Genomic DNA, 16,974 nt, shown 5'->3' on the forward strand with positions numbered 1-16,974 from the left:
ATTCCTTTAGTTTTTAGAACTCTTTAGCGAATTGTTATTAGTCTTATTCGCGATTAAAACTGAATATAGAGGGCAGGCCGAATACAGTAAAATGGCCCAAATAAATGATATAAACAAACACTCAATTGAGGAACAGGACAATACCGATTTGATTTAAAATATTTTAATATACTCATAATGCTGATTTACTAAAAATTTTTTAATAGAGACCAAATTCCATTCAAATCAACAGCTTTCTGATTTTTTATACCACTTATAGTAGTTTAAATTTATTCCACCAGAGGTTAGATACTTTGTTTTTAATCGCGAATAAGTTGTTCGATACTGGATTACTGTCGAAGGCCAACATGGTCTAGCAAAAAGAAGATGAATCTGGTGATTTTTATAGTGACATTATTTGGTGTAAAATCTCTGTTTTGAGTTTATTCCTCCTAGTTTAAATCTTCTCTCATTTATTTGTCATTCTTGGAGATCTATAGAAATTACACTTCCTATTTTGGCTATTATTAGCACAATTAAGTAAAGTCCTTTTCATGAGAATTTTTCAGTGCATCACAAATGATAGAAAAAAAGGTAATTCCGTGACAATACACATTTATAACATTTATTCTAACTTGACATTTTAGTTAAATCTGACAGTTGTCACATTTTATTTGCAATTTGGCATAAAAACAAATCAATTGTGTTTTGTTGTTTATTGCATTTATAAAATGGTATTTTCTTTGATTTGTATTGTAATGTATTGGCCATGTAATTATAAACCCCACTCGCGACGCTCATGTATTGTTAATTATCGCATTATATTTTAGTAGTTTACAGGTAAAAGAATTAACCAGTTGTATTTGATATGTAGTCAAATAAAGATTTGTTTTGGGTTCATCCAAGTGTTTTTGTGCCGAATATTTCATGGCGACGAGGATAACAACGTTTTTAAAGTGTGTATAAGTGAATACAAAATGTCGAAAAACGGAAAATTAGATTTATCGTTAAATTTGGAATTTAATCCCAGAATTTGTGAATGGAATGTGTTTATAAAAAGACTAGAACAATATTTCATCGCTAGAGAAATTACAGATGTTAATATTAAAAGAGCTATTTTGTTATATAGCCTTTCAGAAGAAGCTTATATCTTGTTATCCGACTTGTCCGTGCGTAAAAAACCTGAAGAATGTGAATTTAATGTCATTGTAAAAAGCCTAGATAGCTACTATAACAAAACTTGTTTAGTGTGGGTAGAAAGGGCAAAGTTTTATGGTGCTTCGAAAACAAAAAGTGAAACTGTACAAGATTGGAGTGTACGTTTAAAAAAACTAGCCGGTACTTGTGAATTTGGAAACAAAATTAACAGATATGTTTATTTCAAAATATAATGATGGAAAAGTAAAGAATACGCTATTTGCACTGAAGTCAGATATCACATTTAATAAAGCTATGGAAACAGCACAAATTGAAGAAGCAGCAATAACTGGCATTAACGAAGTAGATAGCAGAAGTGTGGTGAAAGTGGAACCAGTAGAAGAAAGAGAGGTGTGTCAAATAACGAGTGGAAGTTGCAGTAAGGAAATATTGCAAGTATCGCAGCGTGGGGATGGCAGAGCACATCAACAAGAACGGCGATTTAAGGAGACTAGACCTTCAACTTCAGGGATGCAGAGACATAGTTCGGATTTTAATCGTGATGAGTTCAGTGGTAGTGTTCAAAAGTGTTTCAGGTGTGCTAAAAGACATCCGCCTTCAGTATGTCCCTATAAGGATTATATCTGCAATTTATGTAACGTTCGAGGACACTTAAAACGGGTATGTAGAAATAGATTTTTAAATTTATTGGAAGAAGGAACTGAATCATCTGTATTATGTATATCAGCAAATAATGATCCGCCAATTTATATTGATATCAGTATTAGAGGTAAAATGTTTAAATTTGAATTAGATTCGGGCGCCGCGGTCTCTGTCCTACCTTTTAGTATATATAACAAATATTTTAATACACAACCGTTATCTCAAGTTAATGTATCGTTAGTTAATTTTTCGGGAGACAAGGTTCATCCTAAGGGCAAAATTAACTTACCAGTAACTTTTTCAAAACAAACAAATAATTTGGATTTTATGTTATGCATCGAGAAACTCCAGCCTTGCTAGGTAGAAATTTTATTAGGTGTTATAATATGGGTTTCAGGGAACTAAACTTTATTGAAGCAGATAAAAATAATGGGGTGGTTAATGAAAGATTTTCCCACTGTAGTTTCTGACAAATTGGGCACATTTAATAAATTTCAGTTAAAATTTAATATTAAACCAGATGCCAGACCTAAATTTTTTAAACCCAGAGTGGTTCCTTTTTCTTTAAGAAACAAGGTAGATATGGAATTAGATAAAATGGTCCAGGAGGGCATTATATCTGCAGTTGAATTTTCGGAATGGGGAACACCCATAGTACCGATTTTAAAAAATGATGGAGGTGTTAGGATTTGTGGTGATTTCAAAATTAACTATCAATCCTTTTATCGAAGCGGATAAATATCCGTTACCACGGATCGATGATTTAGTTGCTAATTTACAGGGTGGTCAAGAGTTCTCTAAAATTGACCTGAGTCAAGCTTATCAGCAAGTTGTGATTCATCCAGATTTTCGGAAATATACGGTTATTAGTACTCATAAGGGATTATTTGCATTTAATCGTCTACCGTACGGAGTTGTATCAGGTCCATCCCAGTTCCAACGTATTATGGAACAAATACTTTTCAATATGCCAAGTATATCTATTTTTTTAGATGATATTCTAATTACAGGAAGGAATAGGGAAGAACACACTAAGAATTTGTGTAAAGTTTTAGCGATTTTACAAGAATGTGGTCTTACAGTAAAAAAAGAAAAATGTACGTTTTTCGCGGAATCAGTATCTTATCTTGGATTTATAATTGATAAAAGGGGCTTGCATAAAAGTCAAGATAAAATTCGGGCTATTGAGGAAATCCCAGAACCTACGAATGTGACACAACTAAAATCGTTTTTGGGAAGTATAAATTATTATAATCGATTCATTCCAAATCTCCCAAACATTGTTCATTGTTTATATAAGCTTTTAAAACAAAATGTTTGGCACTGGGATGAAGAATGTCAATTAGCTTTTGACACTATTAAACAAATGTTAGCTTCAGATCTAGTATTAGTTCATTACGACCTAACCTTAGAATTAAATTTAACGGTTGATAATTCAGATTATGGGATCGGAGCTGTTCTTCTCGCATAGTTTGAAAGATGGTAGCGAGAAACCAATCTATTTTGATAGTAGAAGGCTCAGCGATACCGAAAAGGCTTATTCGACTCTAGATAAAGAAGCAACTGGTATAGTGTGGGAAATCAAACGTTTCTACCAATATTTATATGTTAAGGAGTTCAATTTAATCACAGATAACAAGGCCTTAGTATCCATTTTTGGCCCTAAAAATGGGATACCGGTTACGGCGGCAAATAGATTGCAGCGATATGCAGTATTTTTAAGTGGTTTCAATTTTAGTATAAAGCATGTGTCGACACAAAAAAATGTAGCTGACTTTTTAAGTAGATTGCCTTCAAATAAGTCGATAAGGCTAGATTCTTCTAAGTTTAATATAGAGGAAACTGTTAATTTAAATTATTTAGCAGAAAGCGAAGAAATTTCTATTAATGTGAGTGATATAAGGAAAGAAACAGAATTAGATCCGATTTTGTCTCGTGTAACTAAATATGTTATGGCTAAATGGCCCACAAATGTTGAATTAGAAATTAAACCCTATTTCCTTAAACGAAATGAAATATCTATTGAAGATGGCGTCTTATTGTGGGGACAAAGAGTAATTGTTCCTAGTAAACTACGAAATAAATTACTGAATGAATTGCATTCAGCTCACTTTGGTATAGTTAAGATGAAATTATTAGCTAGGTCTTATATTTGGTGGCCATCACTAAATACAGAAATTGAAGTTCTCAGCAAGAACTGCATTCCTTGTCAGCACATGCAGGCAGATCCTCCTAAGGTTCCCTTACAAGGCTGGAGCATTCCTCAAAATGTTTGGTCACGCGTGCATATAGATTTTGCCGAAACACGAAAAACTCATTTTCTTATAATTTTGGATGCTTTTTCTAAATGGGTAGAAGTTTGTCCAATGTCTTCAATCACCTCAATGGCTACGATTGCTAAACTTAGAGAGTGTTTTGCTCGTTACGGTTTACCGGAAGTACTTGTCAGCGATAACGGCCCGCAGCTAACATCGCAAGAATTTAAACATTTTACTTTAATTAATGGTATTAAACATATAACAATACCTCGTTTTTCAGCACATTGCAACGGTGCTGTTGAAAATAGCGTTAAAACAGTCAAGCATTTTTTGTTAAACGATATTGATCAAAGGAATATTAATTTATCATTGTCTAAATTTTTATTGACATATAGGAACACAGTGCACCTGTCGACAGGTACTTCTCCCGCTAAGATATTTTTTGGAAGGGCTTTGCGAACGCGTCTAGATTTAATTAAACCTGATGATTTACAAAACCAACAATCAAACCCAGTTGATTTAACACAAATTAGACGTAACTTGATGCAAGCGCAAGAAAATAATAAGAAATATTATAGGGGGAGGAGACAGGTAGAGTTTGTAGTGGGGGATATCGTTTTAGTTAAAGATTATAGAAACACCAAGGTGTCGTGGTGCAAAGCAAATATTTTACGAATTTTGGGTAGAAGAGCATATTTGGTAAATCCGTTAGGTAGTAAACTTACGTGGAAAAGACATTGTAATCAAATTAAAATAGTTTTTAATAATAATTTAGAAGGTATTACATTTGCGGAGACGATGCACGATAGTTCAGAGGAAAATAATATTCAAAATAACGAGGAAAATGTTATCTAAGCCTCTACAAACTCAACAGGAAATCTAGGTGGGGAGCCTCAGCTAGACTCTCAAAATGATAGTGATGTTATCCAAGAGTCAGGCATCCCACATAGACGTCCAATAAGATCTACAAAAGAACCAAAACGTTTTGGATTCGAAATATAGTATTTAAGAGTTTAGTTTTGTTGTGTTCCTAAATTTAGTTATAAGTAGGATTTTAGGGTGGGGTGATGTAACGTATTGGCCATGTAATTATAAACCCCACTCGCGACGCTCATGTATTGCTAATTATCGCATTATATTTTAGTAGTTTACAGGTAAAAGAATTAACCAGTTGTATTTGATATGTAGTCAAATAAAGATTTGTTTTGGGTTCATCCAAGTGTTTTTGTGCCGAATATTTCATGTCTAGTCTTGTACCTGATAAAACCGGTCCTTATATATGGATCAGAGACATAAACACTGTCGAAAAGCGATGAGAACTTATTAGGTACGTTTGAACGAAAAATCCTTAGACACATATATCGTCGGCTTACTGCCAAAACCAACTAACTCCACTTTTTAAAGTTTTGAGGAATCGACGTTTTAAACTTTAATTTGAAATGAAAAATCGTTTGAATTTAAAAATGATTTAATGACTGAAAAATATTAAAGTAAATAACAGTAAAAACGAAACATTTTGTTAAAAACTTATTAAAATGAAGTGAAAGTTAAAAAAAAGTACAAAAAACATTTTTTTTCGGCACTTGTCGGGTTTTGGCTGTACAAAGTTAGTCAACTTCTAGGTAATAACTACATCACTGTCCTCCATATCAGGCACTTGTCTTGTTTTGGCAGAACTAGAATATTGTAAATGATAAAATACTATGTTATTTAAACAGAGATGTGCAGACAACTGCACATAGCTGTTTTTGGCTGAACAAAAGTGTCATCATTGGAATTAGTTGTTTTGAGACCCTTCTGTTTCCCACATTTAAAATCTGTTTTGAAGTGTCTGGTTTCATCAGTACATTCTTTGATAATTATTAAGTACAAAGGCGTACTTAACTCAGAATCGACAAAAAGTGGAGTTAGTTGGTTTTGGCAGTAAGCCGACGATATAAGGTGGTAAAAGAAAATGACGTATGGCGCAGAAGATATAATTTTGAACTATACGCAGCATACAACGAACCTGACGTCATAAAGATCGGACGTCTGCGCTGGATGGGCCATGTTGAACGAATGTTGGAGACCGAAACACCAAAACATATAATGAAGCAAACACCAGTAAGTAGGGAGAAGGTCAAAGGGAAGACCCAAACTTAGATACATGGAACAAGATCTGAAAACACTTAAGATTAGCCACTGGAAGAACAAAGCAAGGAACAGAACAGAATGGAGGAAAATCCTAGAACAAGCCAGGACCCAAAAAGGGTTGTCGAGCTACTGATGATGATGATACATTGTACTGATTATATTCGTAGATATATTATATAATTCGTAAATAATTTTTTTTTCGATTATAGCGCCATCTATCGACAACTAGAATAAATGTTATAAATGTCTCTAATCACAGACGTGCCTTTTTTCTGTCACATACAATTTAATGCGTTAGAAAGAAATCGAAAAACTGTGACGCACTGAAAGATGCTCATGAGAAAAAGAATACTTACTTAATTTATTTACCATGTTATACAAACAATGACAATAACATTACAAACCTACCTCCAATGTTGTCATATTTCGCTGTTACTCACGCCAGCATCGTGGCATCGTTTCGTTTCAGGGTACCCCCACTATGGTCACACACGGAGCGAATACAAGAGAAGTAAAATTGAGAGTGAAATCACACTCATCGCCGCCCAACTTAAAAGGCTACAGTACATGATGGCAGAAGTGTCATTAATGAAGTACAACAGGATATTACAAAAATCCACGAGGAAAATAAAATTCTTGTAGCTGGCTGTATACCATAAAGGCAAGCGTCCACAGACCCGCATCGTACGCAACGGATTTTAGTTTGCCTTGCACAAAAACTTATATAACTCCGTCCACTGATCCGCATCGTACCGATCACATCATCGGTAATGCCAAAGGGTTGCTTCGAGAGGCAACTTTTGGGATGCGTGCCGATGAATCATTCGGAATACCGACCAGTGGACGCACCCCACGCACTCTGTTCGGAATTTAGCTTGGCCCAGTGGGAGATAATCTACGGCTAATTTGCATTTGACGATCGTCTCCTTCGTAATGAAACAAGTAAACTCAGTTTTAACTTTTATTTTATATATGTATAGGTATATTCAGGTAAAAATATCACAGCCCATGATAAGTTGATTATGGAGATTAAAATATCATAAATGTTACTCATTTTTCATGTTTATTGGTCTCTTTAAGATATCTTGATTATCCAAATATGAAAATTATTCTCGTTAAAAAAAAACAACACATTTTTCTATCTTAAATGCAATGAACTTTTTAAAAAATATTAGACTTGTTAATGATGTTCCTGAGAGAAGTGTAAAATTGATGCAAGACATTTCATTGTCCCTCACAAAAGATGAAAAAGCAAGCAAAGTGTGTTACAAGTACAGTTTGGCCAAACTGTTTGAAAACACAGAAAGTATTTTACCGATTTCAGAAAGGCAACTTTAATTAATCTTTAGAGAAACTTTTGCTGATGTAGATACTATTTTCCATTTAAATCAAATTTTAACAGCTTTGTGTATTCATTTATATCCAAATGTATAAATAAGTTAGAAAATGGGTGCTACTATGCGGTCTACCGTCGTGTTTCTGCTATAGCTTGCGGTCTACCGAAAGAATTGGTGTATAAGCTGTAATATTACTATGCCGATAAAGAATGTTTACAAATCATTTTTTAATGTATTTTTTTAAAATATGTAGAGTTTGTGTAAGGTTTTATAGGTCTAAAGTTAATAATTTTCGAAATATTAAAAATTACATATGAGAGTTTTACCAGTATAGTGTCATTTTTAAATAATTTAATATTTTTGACATAGGTGTACCAATATAATGTACAATGGGATCACTATTTGGAAATACATTTTTTTTTTCATTTTTTTATATGGACACCCTGTACTTATATTAGTATTGCATTTTGTAGTAAACATTACAGGCTTTCTTTTGATATCAGGTTGTATGTACCTAGTATGTTTCGTTTTTTAGATATTTAAAAAAGAACTATATATTTTACGTTTTTGGGGATTTCTAACAGATACATTAAAATATCATATTTTACCATACTAATATAGTTGTTAATATGCATAAATTAATTATTAAATTAAATAAACAACCAATTTTAAAGTCTACCTTAATAATAATTTTTCTGCCCTAGCAGGTAGTGGCATCGGTAATCCGATCGCTGCCGATACAGTGGACGCAGTATGAAAAATTAATCCGATGCGTACGATGCGGACCTGTGGACGCTTCCCTTAACCCTAGGATGCATAACATGAGTCTAAGAGACTCGAGCGTACATTTACATCTTCGTAAAATGTGATTAAATTCATACCAATCATTGCCGATTTAGGAATTCGTTTTTCACGTGTATGACTGTTTGTTAGTATATAAAAATTTAAATAGTATGCACAAAAAAACTAAAAAAAAAAAATAATTTCCATTCATACCCCCATAATGCATACCATGAGTCCGGGAGACTCTTATCGAATTAGTGGTCAAAGGTTTGTCGTGAATCACCGCGATCCTTCGATACTATTCCATTAAGCATATTTATCTATTGCCTAAACTGTAAGTAAAGCTAAGAAAAAGGAATTTAGTCACGTTTTGAAGTGTCAAGGTATTAGCGTTAGTACGTTGTCTGCTTTCATAGTTTATATTTGTGTTATTCGGATCATTATTCAAGTAAGTGCACTAATTTTTAATCAGTTTATTACTTAGTCAATAGTTTCATCCACAATTTTATTTTTATAAAAAAGTAAAATTTATTTTTACAAGTGAGGTAGTAGAAAATTGATAATAAATATTTCTTGGGCTCACTTCTTAGAAAAATCATTTTATTATAACGAGTGCTCTTTTGCGATAGACTCCTGTGTTTTTGTTTTTACAGATATCAAAACAGAAGTAGTATACAAAAATTCATTTACACATTTCATCAAAAAGGGAAAATCATGTTATATCTTCTGTGTTTTTTTTACAGATTATCAAACCAGAAGTAGTATACAAAAATTGTATTTTCAAATGCAAAAAGTTGTCTTTCAAGTAAAATACTCTATATTTTCAGGCCAGCATTACGGCATCCTCGAGTAGAAAAAGATCCGTTCACCCCAACGATAATAGTTATGAGGAAATCTTACGTACGTGGTATGAGGAGGATGACAACGATTCCATAACTAGTGAAAGTGAAGTATCGGAAGCTGATAAAGAATACGAGCAGCCTGCAGTATACAAAGATAGTTCAGACGAGTATTCCGAAAATTCTTCGAGTAGTGAAGATATGAACTTGAATCAAAATAATTCAACAAATGAAACAGCAGGTACATCATTTATTAGCAGAAACAATTTTGAATGGAGATCCACGCCTCCTTTGCAAGGAAGAACAGAAATTCACAATCTATATCGTTTCACGGCGGGACCGAAAGTAAGAAACGAAATGTTGTCTCCGAAAAATGCTTGGGATAAATTTGTGACTGCTGAAACGGTTGAAGAAATAATAATATGTACCAATAGAGAAGCCAACCGAATATTGGAGGCTAAGGGAAAGGTATGGCCAAAAATTGAAAAAGACGAAATGAACGCATTTTTTGGCCTGCTGCTACTGGCTGGTGTCGAGAAGAACTGGGATACGCCTGTCAGAGAGTTGTTCTTAGATAAATCATCAAATCCACTGTATAAAGCTACAATGGCAGTAGATCGTTTTACAACTAGGTTGGAAACTGACAAATTTACTTATGTCCGGTAAGTATGGGAGTTGTTTGTGAAACAGTGCCGAACAGTTATGGTACCAGAATTGGATGTAACCATTGACGAACAGTTACTTGCATTTAGAGGTCATTGTAATTTTATTCAATACATGCCATCGAAACCTGCAAAATATGGCATTAAATTTTTTTGGCTTTGTGAAAATAAAACAGGATATGCAGTTGATGGGCAGATATACTTAGGTCGTCAACCTGGTGAAAATATCCAACAAAATGTAGGGGAAAATCTTGTAAGGTCCTTGATTGCTTCCATAAAAAGTTCTGGTCGCAACTTGACAATTGACAACTTTTTTACTAGCATCCCTTTAGCACAGCATTTACTGTCTATAGGAATAGCTTGTGTTGGGACATTACGAAAAAATAAGAAAGAGATCCCCTACGAATTTCAAGCTTCAAAATAAAGATGCGTTTTTTCCTCTATTTTTGGATTCAATGATAATTTGACTTTGGTAAGTTACGTGCCAAAGAAAAATAAAGCTGTCATTCTTTTTAGTTCAACGCACCATGATCAATCTGTAGATATTGAGAGTCATGCAAAGAATCCCGAAATTATCAAATTTTACAACCAAACAAAAGGTGGGGTTGATAAAATAGACCAGATGATCGGTAACTACACGGTAAAGCGTCAAACTAGACGTTGGCCTCTTGTCGTTTGGTACAATATTATGGATGTAGCAGCTCTTAACGCGTTTCTGCTTTATACAAATCAAAATAAAAATTTTGCTGCAGGAAAAACAAATAAAAGATGATACTTTCTCAAAGATTTAGTAAATGAGTTAGTTTTACCATTTATGAAAAGAAGGGCTAGAAACCCTAAACTTACAAACACAATCCGAAGACATATGGGTAATTTTATCGAGTTTCCTCAAGAAAATTTAGAGATAGATTTGGCTCATAGAAAGAAAAGGAGATGTTCCGAGTGCCCTTCACACATTGCGAGCACACAAATTTGTCAGAAGTGTAAGTGTCCAATTTGCAAAGAACACAGTGTTTTAATATGCAAGAATTGTATTGAGTAGTTTCTTACAAGGTATTTATTATTTGTTTATGCTTATATTATTATAAATAAAGAAATATTAAATAAATATTTGACAACAATTAAAGAAAATATCTATTTTAGTACTTTATTTACAAAGCGAGTCTGCGAGACTCATGTTATGCCATAACGTAGAAAAATTTGCGTATGCATCCTAGGGTTAAATAATAAAATATGAAATCCTTTGTAAAAGGTATATTTAAAATTCCCTAAATAAGGTTGTTCTGAAGCTATTTTCTTGTGGCATTTTTATAATCAAGTATATTCAAATGGGAAATAAGCCACAATTTTACCTAAAAATGATTTTATTAATGTTTCGACGCCCAAGTCGGGTGTCGTTGTCAAAATACAAAATAATACTAAAAAAAACAAAAATGTTGTTGCTTAGTAAAAAATTCTTCTAATAATTTATTTAATCTGACTCATTTATATCGGCAATTCAGACACGTATTATACATTTTAAAGTAGACGACTTTAAAATGATATTGCCAATATTGAAGAGTTGCGTTCCTGGGACGACTTTACTAAAAGATAGTTCATTCGATTACATGAAATCAATCCCAACTCAAGAATATCCGCCACAAAAAATCATAGCATGTGATCTGTCTTTAAAATGACAACCAAATGCAACGGTGGCACTGAAATTCTCGCGTTAGAGATTCCATAGTAAATCACGAGGGAAAACCAGGAAAAACCTCGTGATACTATCCCGACATCGTAAGTATTTGGGTTTACATTTAGTTTACTCTCAAAACTAATACCAAATTCTGACTTGATATTTTAAATTTTAAATAATACTAAAATACTAAATATGTACTAACTCGATATGTTACTGATTTACTAATTGTGGTATTTTCTTTCTATTGACTTCCTCCTTTAATATGGGTAACCACATCTGTTCGATCCTAATTTGTATAAAATATTTTAAATTGTCAATATAAATTAAAGTAAAACAAGTACGTATACTATTTCACGGGGGACGAGTAGTTTTTGGAATCGGTAACCCAGAGCAACAGTCAGAAAATTAAAAATATCATATCTATCAAATAATTTCAACGAGAAAAAATATATTTTTGTGGAATCTACGTTCGCTTAGTGCTGTGGAATGCGCTGAAATAAAGAACCTATCAAACCATCTTTAAACCTTGTGAATTTCCTACAGCAGAAACCATTGTGCAAAAAAGATAGGACATCACGAAAAGTGCTGAATACCCTCGTTGGCTTTTTACAGTCCTCCAACGAAGAAAAAGGGTTCAGAGCAAACATTGGTCTACTTCGAGCCGGATCTTTTGACACCCGAAGAAAACATCGATCCCTTCGTCTGAATTTGGTACCTACAGCTTGCAGCATCGAGAAGTAGGGTTAGAATATTTGATTCACTTATTTTAATCTTGCTTTGAGAGTATATAATTTATTGGCATATGGTTTTGTTTTAGTTCATATTCTTTCTACTTTATCATACAAAATATTAAATATTTGGCACATTTCTTTAAAAACAAATTATAATTTTTGGATTTATATCTTAAAAAAAAAACTTACTTCTTTAAGCTAATTAACATATCTAAATATTGAAATAAACGTTATCAGATATTATTTGTATAATAATCTACAATATTAATCATATTAATTAATACATAATATACAACAACCAGCCTACCATAGCAGCACCCATCGAAGGGAATATCGTTTAATTATAATATAATCAACGTATTTCAAATCAATTTACTTATAATAAAGACATCCCTTAGCATTATTAATATTTGGCCCAACATAGCCGTATCATCCTTATACCTAATCCACATCTTCAACAATTTATTTTTTATTGCTTACTTAGCTTATCTACTTATTTTAACTTGGTACTGCAACTAATAGCTAGCAATATTCTTATTAATTAGTATATTCCACAAAACACAGTAAATTTATAACCTTCTCTCAAACCTATTAGCGTTAATTAATTGATAAAAATGGCTAGTGCTGAAGACCTTAAACATCTTGTAGCTCGTCGTGGCACTGTTAAATCCACAGTGACTCGTTTTAACACTTTCCTTGAAAAATGTGTAACTCCTTTATCTGACACAATCCGTCTTGAATTACAAGCGCGTCTGGATGCCTTAAAGGAGTCAGTTGTTGAGTTTGAAAAGGTACAGTGTGACATTGAACGTATTTGTTTATTTGATACAACCTCTAACCTCGGCAATCAAGATGATGAACGAGGAGAGTTCGAAAGCAAATATTATGCCTTAGTAGCTAAAGCAACATTACTTCTCAATCCCACATCAACGGAGCAACCACCCATTCATGGGTCATCTTCATCCATGTCATCTTCGCCAATGCTCAACTCTCATCGTCTTAATTCATATTTACCACCAATCCCTTTGCCCATATATTCTGGCACATATGAAAATTGGACAAATTTCAAAGAAACCTTTGAGGCACTTATTGAGAACAATCCTACTATTCATAAAATCGAAAAATTTTATTATCTTAAATCCAGTCTAAAGGGAGAAGCCGCTCAAATTATTGGAGCACTCTCCGCAACCGAAGCAAATTATGAAACGGCTTGGCATCTATTGTGCGACCGTTATGAAAACAAAAGGGCAATTATTCATGCTCATGTCAAATCCATCTTCGAGCTAAGTCCTACTAAAGATGAGTCGTCTCGTTCCTTGAGAAAACTTTTAGACACTTTCGTCAACCATTTCAAATCCTTGGAAAACTTAGGGGAAAGCGTTTTCGAGTGGAGTACCATTCTAATATATCTTTTAACATCCAAAATTGACATCAATTCTCGAAAAGAATGGGAAAGAGTATCAGCAGGAAAGCAATCTCCCGATGTGAAACACTTCTTAAAATTTTTATCAGAAAGGTGTAAAATTTTAGAATCTGTTGAACAAAAATGCGACCAAAAGATATCTCATAAAAGAGATTGGCATAATGTCAAGTCATCTGACAAATCTTCAACCCTTACCGCATTAGCTCAAGTGCCACCAAGGTGCAGTTTATGCTCAGATAACCATTTTATCTACTCTTGTTCTAAGTTTCATGCCATGCCGACACCGGACCGTTTTGCAAAAGCAAAGGAGCTTCATCTGTGCACCAATTGCTTAAGGTCCGGACATAAAACTTTGGATTGTAAATCTAGCTACTTTTGTAAGACTTGTCAAAATAAACACCATAGCCTTTTACATAGAACTCAATCCGAGTCGCAAAATCATAATAAAAACCATATATCTTCCACATCTAATCTTCCCCAATCTCATCAAAATAATCCTAGCACTTCTAGACAACCAGAGACATCCTGTAACTTATATTCATTTAATCAAAATCCCAATTCATTCATACTGTTAGCTACTGCTGTAGTAAAAACATTTGACAAAAATCGGCAACCCACACTGGCCAGAGCCATCTTAGATAGTGGAAGCCAATCCAATTTTATTACTCAAGAACTATTTGAGAAACTAAATCTTCCATATGAACATGTTAACCTACCTATAACAGGTATAAATCACGTTACAACTTCACTTACTAAACGTGTAAAATTAGAAGTAAAATCTTTAAACGGAGATTTCACTTTCAAAATGCCTGCTCTCGTAATTAATCAAATAACCGATCTAACACCACAGCATTCAATCAACCCTTCTTATATTAATATACCCAATAATATCACATTAGCTGACCCTCAGTTCTACGATCCTTCTGAAGTACACCTACTCATTGGTGCAGGTTTATTTTTTAATCTCATGGGTTCTGGACAAATAAAGGGTAATAAAGGTCAACCATTTTTACAACAAACGAAATTGGGGTGGGTAGTTAGTGGCCCAGTTCCTTCACAAGCTTATTGCTACCATTCTGGTCCCAGTTCTTGCTTTCTTTTATCGGCCGATCCTCTTCAGGCCTGTATCGAAAAATTCTGGAAAATTGAAGAGAATTATATTACGATTCCTTCTAAATACACTAAGGAAGAAGAAGAATGTGAAGTCCATTTTCAATGTACCACAATTCGCGACGACACTGGACGTTTTCAAGTGAGTCTTCCTCTTAAACCTCAAATTGCACAACTAGGCAAATCTTATGACATAGCTTTTAAACGATTTCTATCAATCGAAAGGAAGCTTCAGAAAAATCCCATTCTAAAACAAGCCTATTGCGAATTTATGTCACAGTACATCGAGCTTGGACACATGTCTAAAATTTCGGATCTTGAACCTGATTCTTCTCCTTTGTATTATTTGCCTCATCATGCTGTCGAAAAGAATGATAGTCTTACCACTAAAACTCGTATCGTTTTTGATGCCTCGTGTCCCACTTCTACCGGCATATCACTAAATCATACACTCAAGGTGGGCCCTGTTGTTCAAAGCGATCTTTTTTCCATATTGCTACGATTTAGACAGCACAACTTCGTATTTACCGGTGACATTGCCAAAATGTATCGACAAGTACTGGTCGAACCAGCACAGCGTAACCTTCAACGCGTGATATGGCGAAATGATCCTTCCCAAGAAATTACCATCTATCAGTTAAACACCGTGACATACGGCTTGGCAAGCTCATCATATTTAGCTACTAGATGCTTAAAGGAAATTTCTATACATTCTTTGGCTACATTTCCTGAAGAAAGTCGTAAGCTCAACCTAGATACGTATGTCGATGATGTGGTCACAGGTGCTTCAACTGAACAAGGCTTGATTTCTCTTCGTCGAAACTTAACTTCAATATTAAGTTCCTATGGCTTCAATCTAAGACAATTTTCATCAAACAGTACGGCCCTGCTATCAGATATAAATATAGACGATCACAAAGAAGAATATATAATAACAGATTCACCAAACAGTAAAACTCTTGGCATATCGTGGAATTCTTTAACTGACTCATTTATCTACAATACAAGGATAACAGCAAATCCATCCATTATTACAAAAAGGACAATCCTATCAACCATAGCTTCTATTTTTGATCCTCTAGGTTGCCTTGGGCCCATGATCGTTCAAGCAAAAGTTCTAATGCAAAAATTATGGATTCAGCGACTTAACTGGGATGATCCTATTCCTGTCGAACTCTATAAGATCTGGAAATCGTTTATAGACAACTTTACTCTCGTTAATTCTTTTAATATACCTCGTCAAGTCACCACGAAAGATACTATTTACATTGAGCTACATGGCTTTTCCGATAGTTCAATAAATGCATATGGAGCTTGCATATATGTACGATCTATTGATATACACGGTCGTATACTTAGCAATTTACTGTGCGCTAAATCACGTGTTGCTCCGTTAAAGGCTATTTCACTACCTAGACTGGAATTGTGTGGAGCACTTACTCTTGCTCGCCTAACTAAAAACGTAATCGAATCTTTAGAACTTACTTTCTCAAAAATTTATTTCTATACCGACTCCACAATTGTTCTATGCTGGTTGGGTCTTGAACCTCGCACTTTAAAAACATTCGTATGCAATCGTGTATCCGAAATCCAGCAATTGACAAAAATAGATGAGTGGCATCATATACCCTCCAATGTAAATCCTGCCGACATAATATCTAGAGGAGCTAGTCCGTCCGAATTGCATGAATGTGATTTATGGTGGCATGGACCTTCATTTTTGTTGCAATCTCAGGATACTTGGCCCTCAAACAATCATATATCGAACTTCACAGCTCATACTCCTGATCTCGATTTAATGGAACTTAATCCAAAATCTATTGTTCTATCATCTCAAGTATCTCATTCAATCTTAATATCTTCACTAGTTAATAGATATTCTAGTTATACTAAACTTCGGAACGTTCTGGCCTATTGTTTTCGATTTATCTACAACGCCAAAACTTCAAGGGAATTCCGGATAATTGGAGATCTCACCTTAACGGAGATGGTCCAAAGCACACATCATCTTGTTAGACACGTTCAGAGAGAAAGCTTTCCTGAGGATATTCACCAATTAAAGTCTCATGGTAAAGTCAAACCTTCCAGCAAATTAAGCTCTCTGAACGTATTCCTTGACGACCTAAACATAATCAGGGTGGGAGGTCGCTTAAGACACGCTTCTATCCAATTCTCAGCTAAACATCCGGTTTTACTTCCACATAAGCATCCTCTGACAGAATTAATTATATTTTATGAGCA

The 16,974-nt window shown here is 34.1% G+C and overlaps 1 protein-coding gene across 1 annotated transcript in view; it reads right to left on the minus strand.

Annotated features, from left to right (window-relative positions):
* The window catches only part of LOC126889466 (FAS-associated factor 1), a 185,847-nt gene that overhangs the window by 40,388 nt on the left and 128,485 nt on the right, over positions 1-16,974 (minus strand). The gene's annotated exons all lie outside the window — the stretch shown is intronic.

This window comes from Diabrotica virgifera, chromosome 8 (assembly GCF_917563875.1).
Source record: "Diabrotica virgifera virgifera chromosome 8, PGI_DIABVI_V3a".
Taxonomy (NCBI): domain Eukaryota; kingdom Metazoa; phylum Arthropoda; class Insecta; order Coleoptera; family Chrysomelidae; genus Diabrotica; species Diabrotica virgifera.